This window comes from Rhineura floridana, chromosome 12, assembly GCF_030035675.1.
Source record: "Rhineura floridana isolate rRhiFlo1 chromosome 12, rRhiFlo1.hap2, whole genome shotgun sequence".
In the NCBI taxonomy this organism is placed as follows: Eukaryota; Metazoa; Chordata; class Lepidosauria; order Squamata; family Rhineuridae; genus Rhineura; species Rhineura floridana.
Genome location: NC_084491.1, coordinates 8804504 through 8822734, shown reverse-complemented (window position 1 = coordinate 8822734; position 18231 = coordinate 8804504). Strand labels below are relative to the sequence as shown.

Sequence of the window (18231 nt, the reverse complement as noted above, 5' to 3'; positions counted from 1 at the left end):
CCTCCTCCTCCTTGGACCAGCCAAGAAAGAGTGGGCATCTTTGCCTTTGTTCTCTCCCCTGAAGCATGAGGACAACAACCAAGCCTGGCTATTGGGCCTCCAACTTAGTTAGTTAGCTGGGACTAGAGCCTTTCCTATCAAGTACATCTTTCTATTAACAAAATAAAGACTTATTTTACTAATTTTACCAATTACCTAGAGAGGTAGTGGGCTCTCCGACACTGGAGGCATTCAAGAGGCAGCTGGACAGCCATGTGTCGGAAATGCTTTGATTTGGATTCCTTCATTGTGCAGGGGGTTGGACTTGACGGCCTTATAGGCCCCTTCCAACTCTACTATTCTATGATTCTAAGTCTAAAGCTTCACCTAACTTTCACACAAACAAATCGGAACAAATGCTCATTGAATCATCTGTTACAGCAGTACAATTGAACCAATGACCTAGGGAGGTGGTGGGCTCTTCAGCACTGAAGACCTTCAAGAGACAGCTGGACAACCACCTGTCGGGAATGCTTTAAGTTGGATTCCTGCATTGAGCAGAGGGTTGGACTCAATGGCCTCATAGGCCCCTTCCAAGTCTACTCTTCTATGATTCTACCTAATGTATTCTAATCTCCTTGCAAATAAATCAGAATGAATGCTCAATAAACTGGTCATCTGGAAACACCCTCTAGAACAAAGCATTGTCACAGCTAGTAAAGATGAACAGTACCAAGGAACCCTCTCTGAATTCCCACGGTGGTCAGACCCTTAGGCTGGGGTCTGCAATGCCAGGCCACAGAATGACTTGAGAATTGCACCTTTGCTTTCGTCTTTCCCATGAATCAAAGAGGAGGACCAACAGTAGGGAGCAAAGGAGCAGAGATCCTCTTAGCACCAGGAAAAAAACAGAGGCTGTTTGATCTTCGCTCAAGAACCCTGGAGAGCTAGCAGGCAACAAGGGCACCTTCAGGCATTTGAAAAGGGACTGCTGAAGCACATTCCCCATCAAAGGAGCTGTTTCATATAAGCGCTTCAATTCACAGGCTCCCCGTGGCTCTTTGTGAAACAGACACTGCCGTTAAACTAGCCTCACTCTTCCCAGTGCCAGCCTCCCTTGTGCACCAATTGGATTAGCCATGCACTGCAGTGTGAAAAGCAGGCTCCCTCCCCGAGCCAAGCCTCACGACTGAATTCAGAAAGGAAAACATCTTTGGAAAGACCTGGGAGTGAAGATAGATGCCCCACACAACACAGGGGTGAGGCTGTGCTTGGATCACCTGCTATTTATTAAAGGTTTTTTCCAATCAAGCGGTATATAAATATTGTTAAATATATAAATAAATAAAGCATCTTTCTGGCACAGTCCAAACAATCCTGACTATATAACCTCCCATTCAGGGCCAGCCCTACCATTAGGCAGCGTGAGGCAACTGTTTCAGCTGGCAGATGCCAGGGCGCACCAAGATCAGCCCCCAGCTCTTCTCGATGCCACTCTGTTGTGAGACAGCCTCTCCTAGGGTTCCTAAAGGGAAGTGTTAATAATCCCACAACAGCTTCCGCAAACAACCGTTCCCAGCAGTGGTGGCTGGTGGCTCCATGTCAATGGGGAAATGGAAGCCACTCCAGGTTTTAGTCCTAACTTAGTCAGATTCCACTGCCACATTGACATGGAGGCACCAGATGCCACTAGCTCCCAGAATTTGTGAAAAGCCATGATAATAGTTCACGTGTCATAAAGCATGGAGAAGCCACTTCTTGCTCACGTGTCTCTCCTACCACCTAGTTCTTTGCACCTTGTTCGATGCACAACCTCAGATATTAGGTTCAGAACAGGACATGAATTAAGCATGGTTCCTAGTGCATAATGTTCAAACTCACAGTGGGGATGATTTTTAAAAAGTGTTACAAACAAGTGCTTACTGCTGTCGATGACTACAACTGACAAGCCAGAACCAACACCAGAGAGGACCCTGCTGTACTCTCGCCCTTGCTCCGGACCAGAAGCTTCCCACAGCTCCCAAACTGAATAGAGCCAATGTAGTAGTAGTACTAGCATCAGCTCAGACCTAGATTCCCCAAACCAAGCTCTCTAGGTTAAAACTCACATTCCACTGTTCCCAGCAACCCCTGGGAATGTCCGGAGCCAGCTCTACACAACAGCCTTTAGAGCTGTCCAACATCAGTGGGGAGGAAAAGGCATGGAAAAGGGGTCCTTAGAAGTGCCTTTGCTGTCGTCCTGGGACAGGACTCAAGTCCAGCTCTCAAGGGGAGTGCACCCACTGAGCATGCAAGCTGCTCTTGCAAGGGCCCCTGCTTATGGGAAGCTACAGTGCAATGAAACACAGCCAGATGGTCATGACAGGGGGTCAGATTTGGGGGAGCAGACAGACAGGTTGGACCCAAGACACTCAACCCACCAGCATGCACTACTAGAATGATAAGAAGCTGCACAAACTTGCATGGCTCCTGCTCAGAACATACCAAGAGCCCTGCTGGATGAGGCCAAAGGCCCTTCTAGTCCCACAGCCTGTCTTCAAAGTGACCTCTGGGAAGCCCACAAGCAGGACCTGAGTGCAACAGCTCTCTCCCCATTCCTGATTCCCTGCAACTGGTAATGCAAAGTGATACGGACTCCGAAAGTGGCCACAATGTTCATTTCAATGAGGCATGTGCAGGAGAACTTGCTGGTGGATCAAGCCCCATGTGAAACACTTGCAGATGGGATAACATGTCAAAACGTTCCTGCCTTCAGTTTTTAACCCTGGCCTCCCTTCCAAAAATTCAAGCTGGTTATACTTTAAAAAAAACAAAAAACCTAAAAAAATAAAATTCTAAAAATACAATATAAGGTAAAAAAAACCCACCAATTAACTCACTCTCTACCCCCAACACAGCTTGAGAAACACACTGCCAACCCCTCCAACCTGCTCCCCTGGTACAAGCTCCAGAGAATTTTCACAGAGCAACACAGAGGCCCAGCATTCTGGATCGAGCTAAAACTGCCTCGCAGCAGATGGCCCAGCTTTGAGGCTGCAAGCCCCCTTTCCCATACTGAGCAGCTTTGCAAACAGAATGAAGTTTTTGCTTGCCCAATTAAGGGGAAAGAGAGAAAAACCAGCTGCCCAAACTTTCCAGGTGCCACAGCCAGCTGTGAAAACAGGGCTCCCTTCCTACAAGTAGGTGTGTTGCAATGGGAATTTGCCCGGAAACAGTTGAAACTGGGGGCTCCAGCGTCCTTAGAGCAGTGAATCTGCTTAAAGCAGTGTTAGGGTTGCCAGGTTCAATCCCTGAGCCTGAGCCTGTATCTTTAGGAGAAGAGAAAGTCAGCCAAGTGCAGGTGTTCTTGCAACCCTGTAATGGGAAAAACCACAAGGTGGAATTCTCCTTTCCCCCTGCACAACTGTTAAAGATACAAAAGACCTCTGGGAGGCCAGGCTTGGCAAAGAAGAGGTCTTCCGCATCTTTAAAAGTTGTGCAGGGGGAAGGGAGAATTCCACCTTGTGGTTTTTCCCATTACAGGGTTGCAAAAACACCTGCACTTGGCTGACTTTCTCTTCTCCTAAAGATACAGGCTCAGGCTCAGGGATTGAACCTGGCAACCCTAAGCAGTGTGCAAGGTAGAATGGAGGTGTGTGTATGTACAAATAATTGATTCTTCCATGGCTGGAAGGTAGTCTAGGTTGCTCTAATATCAAACAGCTGCAGATGGTTTTTTTGGTGTGTTTTAATGGTTCTGAGCTTTATAGATGTTTCATAGTTATATTGGTTATATTTTATCTATGATATGTATTTTGAGTTGTTATCTCCTATTGAGAGCCGGTGTAGTGGTTAAGGTATTGGACTAGGACCTGGGAGACCAGGGTTCGAATCACCACACAGCCATGGAGCTCACTGGGTGACCTTGGGCCAGTCACTGCCTCTCAGCCTCAGAGGAAGGCAATGGTAAACCACCTCTGAATACCGCTTACCATGAAAACCTTATTCATAGGGTTGCCATACGTCGGAATTGACTTGAAGGCAGTACATTTACATTTTATATCCTATTGTACATCACCCTAGGAGGAAGGACAATTTAGAAATGTAACAAATAAATGTGTTCATTAGCTTACCCATGCCAGGATGTCCGTGTTATCAGCAACAACTGTTTTGTGAACGGCCCGCTGTTAATAATGTAATCATCATCACTGTTTGTACTTTTTGCATTTTCTTTCTCTCTGACCTCCCCAACCATATACACACACCGGTAGCTCAAGATCACGCTTCATGCATTCAATGCACAAAAGCTTATGCCACAATAAAATATCACTCAAGGGACCACAAGGCTCTGTGTGGGTTTTTGCTGCAAGAGATACGGCTACTGCTCTGGAATTTGTGATTATTTGTTGGTTTACAGATATACAAGAGCAGCCTATTGGAGGCATTCAGATTCCCAAAGAGCAAGATCGTTTTAACCATCTCCAGCAAACTTACAGAAAACCTCACCACTCTCTCTGTTGACTCTCTTCCCAAATTCAAAGTCCTTTTTTCTCTTCTACCCTCAGGAGGACTGACCTCTGAGCCCACCCTGCAGGCAAATTGTCTGTTAAGGGAACAATTAGCCCTCAGATCACCCATCAGGTGAGAATAGCTGAATGCTCTAGTATGCATCTGCAGAGGCAACCTGCTGCCAGTACATTTGCTTTCAAGAAACCTTCCTTAGGGCACAACACAGCATTTTCCCCCAAACCATGAGGGCCAGTAACTTCTTTATTCCTTGAAACAGCAATAACAAAAGCTTGAAAAATTCCAGATCTCTCCGTTGCCTCAGGTTGTTCAGGAGAATCCGGATAAACTGTCTAATTGTTCAGCCTTTAAGAAAGCCAACTCTTTCCTGCTGCCTTTTAAGCTTCAGATCTCAAGGTGATCTGTGGGAAAAACCCTCGACAGAAAAAGATGCCTGGCTTGAGCCATTTTGCAGGCAAGACTGTATTGCAGTACTTCACAGGACAGGCATCCCAGGATCTTTCCTTGGCAGAAACTGCAGCTATGGAGGAGTGAGGGGGGGGGGGAGAGAGAAATGCTATTCTCTTCATTCCAATCCCTTGACAGAGCATGAGAAGCATAAAGGCTGAGGGGGGGAGGGAATGTAGCCCTTAACTCACCTTCCTGTGTCCTTAGCCAACCCTCTTGTGCCTAGTAACATTCTCTCTAGCCTGTATTTCTCCTAGTCTACTTCTTTTTCATCCTTGCTGGCACTGAGAAAAGACCAAAGGGGATTGATTGCCTCTCCGAGAGCAAGCAGGAGGGGAAAAGTGCCTCAGGCACACCATGCTTTGCTCCTGCAGATGCATCCGTGCCATTTTATCTTGCAGCTGTCACAAGCCCAGACTGGCCCTTGCTGTGTCGTAGATAAGGAGAGAGGGGCCAGATCAGGCAGCCTCCCCGTTTCCCAGCTGTCAACACATGAGCAATACTCTAAGCGAGAGAGAGAGAGGTTTTGTGGCCGCTGCACCAAATGCATGCCCAGCATTCCCTTGCACTGATTGTTTCACTGCAGTGCCTTGCTGCTCCAACCGGAGCCCATGCAATTACCTAGATGCAATCCAACACAGAGAAAACACAGGGGGGTATTCAATGCTAGTCCTACTCAGAGCAGACCCACTGGATGGATGGACATGACAGACTTTGGTTCATTCCTTCCAGTGGGTCTAACTCCGAAGAGGGCTTAGGTGAAGACAACCCACAGCCTGCCCCAATCTACACAATCCTGCCTGGTTCTCTAACTGCCTTCCCCCCTACACTCTTCCCCTTCTGCCAACAGCTGCCCTAACCATTTTGCTTCATGCTTTACTGTGTTCTGTGCCTATGTAATAACGCCAAGGGCTGCAGCACATCCAAGTCCCAGATTTAAAAAGACACATGCACATCTGAAATGGCCCCATTTCTCCTCCGCACAGATATTTATGGATCTCACTTCAGTATTTTGGCTACTCATCATTTCAGTTTTTTTTTTCCAGGCTCCAAAATAGGATGTTGCAGCTGGAGGACTCTATAACCTACTTATACAACGCAAAAATGAGAACAGGGGATTGGACACTCACTTCTACTGACCCCTCCCGCAGGAGTCTCTGTTCCGCATCCAAATCAGCCCACTGCAGTTTGTATGCATGAGAGAGCGTGGTGTAGTGGTTACAGCAGCCTTCACCAATCTGGTGCCCTCCAGACATATTAGGCTGGGACTCCCATCAGTCCCAGCCAGCACAGCACCTTGGACAGCTCCTTGAAAGTTCTGACTAAAAACCAGGAGTAGATTCCACTGCTTTGCTGACATGGAGCCACCAACCACCACTGTCTGATGCAGTACTGAGTCAGGAAGCATTCAGCCCCTTATCTTAGCAAATTAACCACCACTTTGCTGCTGCCTTTGAACACAAGTAGAGCTCACAGCTTTCATCAAAAACTGACATACTTGGCCAATTAAAATATTAGCAGAGTTCAATAGAAGCATCTAATTTTAGCCACTCTGGAAAGATGACTCAAGCAGCGAATCACTCGGGGCTCCCCAGACTCTGCAGAAGAAGCACCCAAGACTCGAGCTTTCTACCAACTCAAGATCAATTAATTGATTACATTTAAATAAGTTTGCTTATGGGGCAAAACCTCAACAGGAGCACATTAAAGTCAATGCAAGATTATTTATATAGTGCTTCTACAGGCTTCACATACATTATCTCAGTAATCCTTCCAACAACCTTGTAAGGTAGGCTGAGATTAACAACCATGTATTGTAGCCCAGGTGCTAGGATGAGAGATGGCAGTACTGCATACCTAAGGCTTGCTCAGTCACTCAGACAGTGAATTCAAGGTGAAGATTAAATTTCATCCAGTAACGCAGAATGGTCATTCTCTGGACCATTTACATTGCACTAGATCTCCAATGCTATCAGATGCTATCATCTGGAGGGTTCTCACTGGGCTCCTCAAGAAAGCAAGAGACTCCCCAGCAGAAAAAGTGGGGGCAGCACAAGGGCAGTATTCAGGGTCAGTCCAAAGTCAGAGTCCAGAGTCTACCTCAGAAACAAGGGTGTCAGGCAAGAATCAGGCTCTGAGCAGTCTGGGGTCAGAAGCCGTGCTGTCTGTAGGCAATGCAGGAAGGGGGCAATGCAGGAAGGGGGCAATGCAGGAAGGGGGCAATGCAGGAAGGGGGCAATGCAGGAAGGGGGCAATGCAAGAGACAGGCTCAGGGCCCACAGGCACTCTTTAAACAGGACAGGTACAGAGGTAGTGTAGAAACATTATTCCAGTAGTCCTTCCCACCTACCACAGGAGTTTTTATGCTGGAGTTGCTGAACCACACCCCAAACTTCACCTGCCTCCCATTGATCACCTGCAGCCAGACCTTTACTCCCGAGGAGTCCACGCCTTTAGCCGGGCACTCGTCCAGATGGGCCAGGTCTCCATCTGGTGTGGGAGGCAACACCTCTGCTTTGGGCTAGGGGGCTGTTCAGCCTCAATGTCAGAAGCCAAACTTGTCCTGCAGGCAAGCCATCCTAGCTCCTCACCCTCAGATGTATAGGAGGCTGGGCCCAATAACCTATAAGAGGCTGGGCCCAGGGTCCTGTAGGACCCTGCAGAGTTGCGTAGCGGAGAGTTTTGAACGAGCTTGTGTGTGTGTGTGTGTTTGAATCTTTGCTAAGATTCTACCTTCCCTGCAAATTAGTCAGACAGAGGCTTTAAGCTTTAAAATAAGAAAGAACTACTTTATTCTGGAAGTACATGCTTGATAGGAAAGAGTTCTATATCTAGCTAACTAGCTATGTTGGAGCAACAAGCACTGAGCCCAGTACTCGCCCTCATCCTGGTTGAGAGGAGAGACAACGGAAAGATGTCTGCTCCCCTCTCGAGAAAGAAGCAAACAGCTGGAAGGAGGGGAGGAACTGAGATCAAAATCCTTTGCATATCAGTCTAGCAAGAAGGAAGAGACAGCAGGAGATCAAAGGACAGGTATAGCCTAGCAACCAAGAGGTCTCCTCTCTAGCTGTGCCTTTAGCCCCATGCAGCCTCAACCCACAAGTTGGAGTTGAACCCCATATATTCCAACAAGATGGAGCCTGAGCCAGGTCTGGGTCCAAGACTGGAGCCTCCTGGTCTTCCTCCAAGGATGGCTCCTCTGATGAGGACTCCCCTGGCTTGTACCTGACAATCAGGCACTGTCTCCTTTCATATTTTTGTTCTCTTTTCCATGTGTTATTCTAGTAAGTAAGTCGTCAGAACCAGAGCCGACGTCAAGGGTTGACATGATCAGGCACCAGCCCGGAGCCCACACTCCACCAGGGGGCCCACTGGCAAGAGCCCCCTGGACCTGCTCCTCCTCTTACCCGTTGCAGCCTGCTCATTCGCCTGCCTCTCACTCTGGCCCAGGCAACTGCGGTGGTGAGAAGGACAGCAGTGATGACTCAGAGCAAGCGTTTTTAAGAAAAACAGAGAAACTAAATTTTACATGGCCTAGAGAAGTTACATGATTTCTGAAGCTTATCAGTAAAATACATGCTTGGAAACTGCTGCTGTAATGGCTAACTTGGAATGCAGATATGGGCAGAGAAATTAATGTGCCATGTGCATAAGAAGAAAGGTGACAAGTTGGCACTAAGAGGCCAATTAGAATGTGCCATGAATTTTTGCTTTGCAATGTATAAAAGTGTAGCACCCCCATAAGGGGTGTGCTTGTTTTGCGAATTATTGCCTTGCACCTATTTCTGGCCAGAACGAAATAAACTTGTTGGACCCTTCAACCTGGGTGTGGTCATTTGGATGTACTGCGCACCGGGCAACGAACCCATTTGGGAGACAACAGTTTCTGGCACCCCAGATGGGACGTGACTGAAACAATATACAGCTTTGCCCGGTTCAGCCCGACTTCGGAAGCAGCATGGATTGGACCAAGGCCGAGGCGCCATGGTGAGTTCACTGAAGGTCGAGTTCCCTCCAGGCTGCGGACGAAGCCAGTGGGTGGCACATCAGCACAACGCTTGAAGGCCAACAACTTGGGGAACGGGACAGGGAAAAGACTGCCTGGTAAGTAATATTTACATTGTTTCTCCCCTGGGAAAAAGTGAAAGGAAGGTATAGTGGGAAAAGTAATAAGCGTCTGTAAAAATCCTACTGCATAGACGCTGTGGGTGGCAAGACTGGGTTCGAGTCCCGTGAGCAGCCCGTACAGGGACGGGAGCTGAGCAGAGGTCGACACTATGGGTACAGGCCAGTCTCAGCCCCCTTCTTGCTCTCCATTGGGATGCATCCTTGCTAATTGGTCTAAGTTTGGAGGGGATCCCCTGACAAAAAAGAAATTCATCATGTTTTGCAATCAATGGTGGCCTCAATATACCCTCGAGGACAGAGAAACATGGCCTGAAAATGGATCCCTACAATATTACACCATACTGCAGTTGCTGCTATTTTGCCAGTGCAAAGGAAAATGGGGGGAAATACCTTATGTTGAATGTTTTATGAGTTTGTTTAGGAATAAGGATGTGCAAAAGTCTTGTGGAATAGGCGTAGGAAGTGTGATGGTTGTGGCAGGAAAAAAGGAGGTTGAGAAAGTTTATCCTGAGGTGCAGGAAGAGGAAATACAGCTCATGGTGGCCCCACAGAAATGCATTGTTTGTTTTGACTCTACTCCCTCGGCACCCCCATCTTATGTGAGCCAGGCGTCATCACTGGGTTCAGGGGGGGAAGTTGTTAGCTAGCACCCCTGAGAAAGATCTGGCAGCCACCCCTCAGGATGGCCCTAGGCTCCTAGAGAATCTTCAGAAAATCCGGGAATTAGCAGAATGTGCCCAGGAGCTGAGCAGCCCAGTAGCCAGTTGCACTTGCTCCAAAGACTCAGAGCGTTCAGCACTTCAGGCCCCTTTAAGACAAGCTTTGGGAGGAGGGGGGCCAGCCCTCATTTATGTTCCTTTCTCCACCGCAGATCTCTTAAACTGGAAACAATCGATGGGCCCCTACAGGGAAAACCCAGAAGAGCTGCACAGACTTATGTTCACAATTTGTCTTACTCACAAGCCGAGTTGGTCAGATATGCAGGCATTGCTGAATTCCTTTGTAACACCAGAAGAAAAGCGGATGATTGTAGCTAAAGTTGTGGAGGAGGCACGGCGGTGACATCCTCAGAAGAAGGTGGAGGAACAGTGTCTGGAGAAAGAGCCACCGTGGGATCCTAATGTTAGAATTGAGAGAGAAAGGTTGGAGGAATATAGGGAGCTGATTTTAGAAGGAATTCGAAGTGTAGTTCCAAAGCAGAAAAACTTGGCTAAGTTGTATGAACTCCTTCAGGGACCGGAGGAGGATCCTTCCTCATTTTATGGGAGGTTGTGTAAAACTGCCCGACAGTATACTGATCTGAATCCAGAAGAGGAGGATAATCAAAGACTGTTTAACACTTTGTTTATAGCGCAGGCTGCCCCCGACATTAGATGAAAGTTGCAAAAGGTGGAGGGGGTTGGGGCTATGTCAATCAGTCATTTGATTGAGATTGCTTACAAAGTATACACAAACAGAGACCAGGTGAAGAAAACGGAGGAAAGGGAGAAAATGAGGACAAAGGCTTCTTTGCTGGCAGCAGCTCTGGTAGAACAGGGAGGGGTAAGAGGACAAGAGCGCACCCGAATGCGAGGGAGAGGAAGAGGAAGAGGTGCCAGTGTGGGACGTGACAGGGGCCAAGGGGGCCCCCGGTTGGGCCCAAATCAATGTGCAATCTGCAAAAAAGAGGGCCATTGGCACCGGGAATGCCCACAAAGGAAAGAGTTGGACAGCTTACAAAAACAGGGGGAGAAATCCTTGATAATGTTGGAGGAGTCGGATCAGGAATGACGGGGACTGGGGGTTGAGGATATTCCCGTCTCCCCTGAAGAACCCCTGGTTAAAATGACAATAGCAGGAGAGGCATTGGACTTTTTGGTAGACAGTGGAGCAACTCATTCAGTTGTGACAAGTTGTAAAGGCCCATAGAGTAAATTTAAAGTTCCTGTTGTTGGGGCAATGGGCAGAAGAGCCTTGAGGCCTCTCATCCAGCCAATGGAATGCAAAACTGGGGGAAGACAAGTTTCTCATCAGTTTCTGTATATGCCTGAATGCCCTATCCCCTTAATGGGTAGAGACCTGCTGTGTAAACTGAGAGCCCAGATCACTTTTACTGAGGACTGAATTACTATGAAAATCCCTGTGGAGGAGTCGTGGCAAATGCCTATTATTGGAACCAGGAAGCCCTGAAGAAGTGCCTTCCGCAGTGTTAGATGCTGTTATGCCATGGGTGTGGTTCAAAGAGAGCCCTGGCCGAGCGAAGTGGGCAGTCCCAGCAAAGGTGGAGCTTAAGGCAGGGGTGACACCCCCAAGGGTACCACAGTATCATATCAGACTCGAGGCAAGAAGGGGATTGGTGCCACTTATTGAGAAGTTTTTAAAGTTTGGAATGGAGATTTTTAAGCTCCTGGAGACAGTAAATGACCCTACAGAAGTGGCAGTAATGCATTGTCGTGCCCACCAGAAGGGAGATCAGGATGTGGTGAAAGGAAATCGGAGAGCAGATGCTGCAGCTAAGAAAGCAGCCAGGGGAGAGCCAGCAAAGCAGATGGCTCTTGTCCCACAAGTGACGTTACCATCAGAAACTCCAAAATATACCGAGAAGGAAGAAACACTGGCATCTAGATTAGGAGCTAAAGAGAAAGTTGATGGATGGTGGAGGGTCCCTACTGGACAGATATTAGTACCAAAGACAATTCTAGTCCACTTGATTAATCAGTACCATAATGACACTCACATGGGAGCTGATACAATGACCCAGAATTTACAGAGGATCCTGGTAGGACCTAAAATGCGAACTTTGGCAGCGCAAGCTTCTCGTAGGTGTCTGATATGCTGTCAGAACAATCCAAAGATACAGCCTAAGCCTCCACCAGGGACAGGACAACACGGAACATCAGCTGGAGAATACTGGCAAGTAGATTTTTCAGAATTACCAAGATTTCAACGGTACAAGTACCCATTGGTATTCGTGGACACCTTAACCGGATGGCCAGAAGTTTTTCCTTGTAGAACTAATCAAGCCAGAGAAGTAGTCAAATGGATGATGAAGGAAATAATTCCCAGATTTGGAGTGCCAGAAGAACTCACCTCAGACCAAGGACCTCATTTTTTAGCAGGAGTTACAGCCTCTCTAGCCAAAGCTTTGGGGTTGAGATGGGATTTACACACGTCACGGAGACCCCAATCCAGCGGGCAAGTGGAAAAGATGAATCAAACTTTGAAAAGGCAATTGGCAAAGATTTGTCAGGAAGGGAATTTGAAGTGGCCAGATGCATTGCCCTTAGCACTGTTGAGAGTTAGGGTGACACCAAGGGCCAGGTTAGGAGTTAGCCCATTTGAGCTTTTATATGGCAAACCATACCCAAGGAATCCAGTTGTGACACAGGGTACCCAAATGCATGTAAAAGGGGGGTTGTGGGTACAGCAGTATTTGTCTTCTCTGTCGGCTGTGTTATCTTCTCTCCACAGATACGTTTGAGACTGCTTGCCGTTGCCATTGGAGGCGCCAGTCCATTCCTTTCAGCCGGGAGACCAGGTGTATATCAGGACGTGGAAGGACGAGCCGTTAAAGTCAAAGTGGAGGGGACCAGTGACGGTTTTACTCACCACTTACGCAGTGGTGAAGGTACAAGGTGTCAAGCCGTGGATCCACTATACCCGAGTGAAGGCAGCCCCACCCAAACGAGAAGGATCCCCTGAGAGTGATGCACCGGAAGCCGTCAGAAAAGGACAGCGGTGGACGGTAGAGCCTGTGGAGGACCTAAAGTTCCTGTTTAAAAAGCAAGCATGAGCCAAAAGTTTCAAAGAAGCTGAAGCATTCTTACGAATGGGCCAGATAAGTGAGAACTGCGAATCCATTAAATAATGGACTCTAGATGGGCTGTACCTCACGAGGACTGGGAAGAATCTCTTGGGCAGAAGTATGGCAAAACTCATCAAGAGGGCTTTAAAATTAAGCCTCTGGGGGATGGAGATGATAGCTTAAATACCGATCCAAAGACAGCGGGTTGTAAACGCAACGATTTGAAGGGTGCAGGAGACACTGGGAGAGAGAAAGGGATGCACGGCAAAGCTCACAGTGTATTAACTGTTGCGCTGCAGCCAACTCAGAAGGGACAGGAAGGGGGGAGGCATGAGTTTCAGGCACCTCCGCAGCCAGAAGAAGCCGAGTTAGGGATTGTTGTGTCTGAGCAGGATCGTGCAGGAGGGGGGCAGCCTGCTCTTCAGCCAGTTCCCACGAGTAACGCCCTTTCTGAGGAGCCGAGCGCACCGCCCTCAGTTGATGCAGAGGACTTGGGGGAGGAAGCTTCAGAGTCAGTGCCAGCTCCTCCTTTTCCAAGCAGTTCCCAGGAGGATTCCAGCGTGGCACCGCCCCCTGACCTCGAGCCTGTTACTCGGGAGCAGGTGTCTTCAGATGAGCTGTTGGATGCGCGTCCCCTGTCTCCTCGTTCCCATCACCGTGAGAAACGGACAGGGCAAAGACAGGAATTACGAAGGAGTCAGAGATTACGTTCAAAAACATTTGCTATATAAGCCTGCCGCTCCCAGTGGGGGGCCGTTCAGTCAACTTCCTTCACACGCTGCAGAGCATGTCTAGAGTATAGTTAGGGACTTTAGTGAGTTAGTGTAGGGTTTCCTATGAAGCGCAATGCCTTTGATGTAACCATTACTCTAATAAAATGAGATTTACTTGCACACACACTCCAGCCTCATTCTTTGGGCTCTGAACGGGACATTAACGGAGGAATCCAATCAGACAAAAGAGACTTCTGGTGTCTATATACCAATGCGCGGAGCTTGGGAAACAAGCAAGAGGAGCTTGGTCTGTAGATGTCATCTATCTAGATTTCAGCAAAGCATTTGACAAAGTCCCCCACGACCTTTTGATTAGCAAACTGGTCAAATGCAGACCAGATGGAAATACTGTCAGGTGGATTCAGGTGGATTCATTAGTCAGGCCTCATCTGGAATACTGCGTTCAGTTCTGTGTCCCTCATTTTAAGAAAGATATAGACAAGTTAGAGCGGGTTCAGAAGAGGGCAACGAGGATGATAGCCGGTATGGAGAACAAGTCTTATGAGGAAAGGTTGAAGGAACTTGGCATGTTCAGTCTGGTGAAGAGAAGGCTGAGGGGGTGACATGATTGCACTCTTTAAGTACCTGAAGGGCTGTCACATAGAGGAGGGTACAGATTTGTTCACTGCTGCCCCAGAGGGTAGGACTAGGTCTAATGGTTTTAAGTTGCAGGAGCGTAGATTCAGATTGGACATTAGAAGGAACTTCTTGACAGTAAGGGCAGTTTGGCAATGGAACGGACTGCCTAGGGAGGTGGTGGGATCCCCTTCGCTGGATGTCTTCAAGCAGAGGCTGGACAGCTATCTGCGGGAGATGCTCTAGCTGTGGATTTCCTGCTGTGAGCAGGGGGTTGGACTCGATGGCCTACAAGGCCCCTTCCAGCTCTATGATTCTATGATTCTAGTCTCAAAGGGGGGACTCAGAGCAAGCGTTTTCAAGAAAAACAAAAAAGAGAAACTAAATTTTACAAGGCCTAGAGAAGTTGCATGTTTTCTGAAGCTTATCAGTAAAATACGTGCTTGGAAACCACTGCTGTAATAGCTAACTTGGAATGCAGATATGGGTAGAGAAATTAATATGCCGTGTGCATAAGAAGTGGAGGGCATAGTTAGAAGATCAACCAATGGAAAGGTGACAAGTTGGCACTAAGAGGCCAATTAGAATGTGCCATGAATTTTTGCTTTGCAATGTATAAAAGTGTAGCACCCCCATAAGGGGTGTGCTTGTTTTGCGAATTATTGCCTTGCACCTCTTTCTGGCCAGAACGAAATAAACTTGTTGGACCCTTCAACCTGGGTGTGGTCATTTGGATGTACTGCGCACCGGGCAATGAACCCATTTGGGAGACAACAGCAGCAGATGCCACTGCCTGCTTCCTCCTTGGCTGTCTGTATGGCAACACACAAGGAGGGGGTCAGCAAGGAGAAGCAGCAGCTGGCGACAGTGGTGGTGAAGTGTAGCCTCACTGAAGGAGGGGGCATGGGAGCATCTTGCCCAAGGCCCCTCCAAAACCTGGAGCCAGCACTGATCATAGCCATTAAAAACAAAATTCAACCAAACTACAACTGTCCAACTTATTGCCCTTCACTGTGCTCAAAGTCCTTTAGGATTACAGGAACTTGCTTTATTCCGAGTCAGACCAGTGTATTGCCTGCACTGACTGGCAGCAGCTCTCCAGGGTTTTTTTGGGGGGCGGACATTCCCAGCTGTATCTAGAGATGCCAAGGATCAAAGCATGAACTCTACCACTGAGCTGTGGCTTGATATATAATGAACGTGGACACACAAAGGTGCCTTATAGTGATTGACACCGGTGGTCCATATACTCCACTTGTGGGGAACCGTTGGCCCTCCAGATGTTGCTGAACTACAACACCCATCATCCCTGGCCATTGGCCACACTTTCTGGGGCTGATGTGAGCTATAGTTCAGCAACATCTGGAGGGCCAAAGATACAGTCCATCTTCAGCAGCCTCTCTCTCCCCATCCCTCTGCTTTGATTCCTGGGATCTTCTGCAGGTGCTCTCCACCACAGAACCATGGACCATCTCCAAAGGGCTCCTCCAAGCTGAAGTTCACCAGCTGTCTCAGGGATACCTCCATCTGAGTTACTGAAGGACACCACGGAAGTGTCACATCTCACTACAAATGAATGGGTAACTGCCTGGAATCAACTTTGAAGCACATCCAACTGGTGGCTGATGACAGAGCGGGGGGGATTTAGCCTGTGCATTTCCACCACCAAGCACAGCTGCCTTTGACAGAATCAGAAAACAAAGCATAGCACAGTCACAGGAAGCCCCGTCTAGCTCAATTTTGCCTGCACTGACTGGCAGTGGCTTTCCAGGGTTCCAGACAGGAGACTTTTCCAGCAGTACCTGGAAATGCTGGGGACTGCACCTGTATGAAAAACAGCCTGTTCAGTCCGAGAGTCCCCTTCTGATGATTGGCAGCTGAAAGAGAGAGAATTGGGGGTGAGGACAGATGGGGACATTAAGTAGACTTTCACAGGAACACAGGGTGGGCTGTGCAGATCTGAGCTGGGCTGCTGCTCTGCAGACTATTAAATTATTCAGATCTTCCTGCATGAAGGCTGCATTAAGGCTGCCCGAGACAAGGTGACTGAGCTGATTTCAGGAAAACTTCATTTGGGAGCCAGTTACTCCAGCTGTACTTGGCCGTTCCTGCAAACTCAGGACCATGGACAAATCCTTCAGGTCTCAGTTACGGCATCCTAAAAACTATGGGTGATCATTCAATGCTAGTCATACTCAGAATAAGTCCAATTACTTGACAGGCATGGCTAACTTAGCTTCCTTAATATCAGCTGGTCTACTCTGAGTAGGACTTAGTTGAATACAGCCGTTTCATTATTATTTCTTTGATTTATTTCATTTCCGAATTGCTTCTTATGAAGCATCTCCAAGCGATTTCACTTATAAAAAGTTTTTTAAATATACATATATATAAATTGAAATTATTAGATATGCAAAAACAATTGCACATGTAAAAACAATTTCAAATAAATTCAGATACTGGTTGTGGTAAAAACCTCCCCTCAGAATGCTTGTTGAAAGAGGAAAGAGAGCTCTACACTAGTGTGCATCAGAAAATCTGGCATTACAAAGGCCTAGCCCCCTCTCAGACAGTCAAACTGTGCCTGGGCCAATGCTGTCTGGCATCCACAGGAACAGGGCGCAAGGCAGGGAGACCAACAGTTATGTGGAGCCAGAGCCAATGACAATCAGAGCCAGCTAATTCTAGATTTGACCCCATGTTCCTTCTCCCTGCTTAGTTCTACAAGGGGCAACATTGAAACTAAGGAGGAGGAAGCTGACAGGGAATGCCTCCCCCTGGACAGGTTGTTAGAAAGAAGGCAGGCAGGTGGGGGCTGAGTGAAAGCAAAGTGAGGCTGGCAGGGCAGTGCCCCATGCATCCTAATGGACTGGCCTTCAACAGTCTAGGCCAGGGGTGGCAAACCTTTGGCACACGTGCCCAAGGTGGCACGCAGAAACATTTTGTTGGCACGCCTGGCTCTCCACCTCCCCCAAAAGAGACCACAGTCTGAGAACCTTGTGGGATGTCTTCCTCCCACAGGGGCCTTGTGCATCTCTGCCAGGGCTCTCAGGCAACACGCTGTGCTTTCACACGCCCACCTTAGAGCACAGGAGGGGGGATTAAGGGGAGGAACGACTGAAGGACAGCCACAGACAGCCAGAGAGGAGGAGAGGCAGGAGGGAAGGAAGGGGAAGAGCCTGAGCTGCCAGCGCAGTTTTGGGGTTCCTCTCTTCCCCCCTACCCCGACCTACAGTTGGAAGAGAGTGAGAGGCTGGCAGACTGCTTTTGCACCGAGCTCTGGGGAGGTTGCCTAGCTGGTCTAGCCTACGAGGAAGGGACTCTCCAAGCGGTAAGGCCAGAGGAGAAAGAGAGACAGAAACTGAGTTTGGGACTTAGCCGTGAAAGGAGAAGAGATGACGACCTGGCAAGGAGGCTGGTCAGCTGCCTTGTTTTAAGAGCTGCTGTTGTTGCCACGACCAAACAGCGCAGAGGCGCAACTGAACAGGAGTGTGGACACCCCCACACTGAGGCAAAGAGAGCAAGGCAATTGACCACCGCAATTCCCTCCTAAGTTATATCATCATATTTAAGTTTATCAGTGAGATATTTTTAAATAGTATTTACCCTTTTCAGCTTGTTCAGAATGTCGGCTCAACCAGCAAAGAAACAAAAAACTTTCAAATGAAGGGAGCAGCAGCAGAGATTTTTAAGAATCATGGAGTGAAAGATTTGGCATGATCAAAAAGGGTGATATGCGAAGAACTGGTTTACTTGGTAACCTTACCTGAACATACCACAGGGGCTGAAATATGTAAGGCAGTAGTAAACGAATTGTCTAATCGACAGGTTGACCTTTCAAAAATAGTTTCCGTGACAACTGATGATGCACCCAGCATGATTGTCGAAGAAGCAGGTTTTGTAAATGTGTTTGCAAAATATGTTGGACATCCACTGGTAGGCTTTCATTGTATTGTACACGAGGAGGCTTTGTGTGCAAAAGCTGGCCTTAAGGAACTTGAAGAAGTCATGTAAATTGTAACCAAGGTAGTTAATTTT

At 48.0% G+C, this 18231-nt stretch overlaps 1 protein-coding gene and 1 long non-coding RNA gene across 10 annotated transcripts in view; one reads left to right on the top strand and one right to left on the bottom strand.

Annotated features, from left to right (window-relative positions):
* The window catches only part of LOC133368646 (uncharacterized), a 36373-nt gene extending 29250 nt beyond the window's left edge, over positions 1 to 7123 (top strand). Inside the window, exons 3-4 of one of the 2 annotated variants that reach the window (XR_009758718.1) lie at positions 4524 to 4599; positions 5979 to 7123. This is a non-coding gene — a long non-coding RNA (uncharacterized LOC133368646). The remainder of the gene's footprint in view (positions 1 to 4523; positions 4600 to 5978) is intronic. The other variant, XR_009758720.1, reaches the window with a different exon arrangement.
* Positions 1 to 18231, bottom strand: part of ANK1 (ankyrin 1) — a 271938-nt gene that overhangs the window by 217604 nt on the left and 36103 nt on the right. The gene's annotated exons all lie outside the window — the stretch shown is intronic.